Below are 1358 nucleotides of genomic sequence, written 5' to 3' on the forward strand. Positions count from 1 at the left end.
ATCACCTCCTTCACAATTAAGCGCGAATGAACATCTTAGATAGGAACACACACACGTTTGAATGAAATAGAAACAATTGCATTAATTCATTGAGACGCTGCAGAGCTCTTCACCCCCAACAATGGAGTTTAGAGACTCATGCCGTCAAAGTGTATAAAATTCAGATCTGAAAATGTCATGAGGTCCAAAATAAGTCTCTAAAAGTTGTTTAAATAGTAAACTAATAACCTAGGTTTACAGAAAATGAGTAAACTATGATAGATAGTGCAGAAATCCACTTCTGGGGCCCACTTGGTGTGTGCTGGGGCTGAGACTTAAGCTTTTCACGTGCTTGGGTTGTTTCTGGAGTTGAACGCCAGGTTGTGACGTGTTTTGGGCGTTGAACTCCAACTTGTAACCTGTTTTTGGCGCTGGACGCTAGACAGCAGCATGATACTGGCGTTAAACGCCAGTTTACGTCGTCTATCTTCGCGTAAAGTATGGACTATTATATATTGCTGGAAAGCCCTAGATGTCTACTTTCCAACGCCGTTGAGAGCGCGCTAATTGGAATCCTGTAGCTCTAGAAAATCCATTTCGACTGCAGAGAGGTCAGAATCCAACAACATCAGCAGTCCTTTTTCAGCCTAGCTCAGATTTTTGCTCAGCTCCCTCAATTTCAGCCAGAAAATACCTGAAATCACAGAAAAACACACAAACTCATAGTAAAGTCCATAAATATGATTTTTGCCTAAAAACTAATACTATTCTACTAAAAACTAATTAAAACATGCTAAAATCTACATGAAATTACCCCCCAAAAGTGTATAAAATATCCGCTCATCAGTAAGATAAGATATAGGGAAATCATTGGGTTCAGGAGATGTTGTATTCTCCAGATCAAGTTTATTCTCATCTCTTCCTCAATCAATGCATTCATTGATCTCCTTGGCAATCTTAAGTGATTGGATCCCAATTCCTTGGCAATCCAATCTCTCTAAGCTTGAACAATTGCCCAATTCCTTGATTTAATTGCTCATGGGAAGAGATGAAGTGTGGTCACTGATTATACCACATGTATTCCCAAATCAAAGTATTGGTAGGATTACATGTCACAATATCCATCCAAACCCCAATTTGGTCCAACATGAGAAAGCATTTCTAGCATGCTCTCCTCATCCCTTTTCCAAGGCTCAAAAGAGATCCAATTATGGAGAGTTTCTTTTCCAAGACAACTAACCAATTGAGTTAAGATTGAAAGCTTTCTAGTAAGATCAAGAGAAAAGAAAAAAGAAGAAGAATAAGAACTAAAATTGATCCATTGAATCACAATAGAGCTCTCTAACCCAATGAAAAGAGTTAGTTGATCATTGCTCTAC

The sequence above is a fragment of the Arachis duranensis genome, chromosome 5, assembly GCF_000817695.3.
Source record: "Arachis duranensis cultivar V14167 chromosome 5, aradu.V14167.gnm2.J7QH, whole genome shotgun sequence".
Taxonomy (NCBI): Eukaryota; Viridiplantae; Streptophyta; class Magnoliopsida; order Fabales; family Fabaceae; genus Arachis; species Arachis duranensis.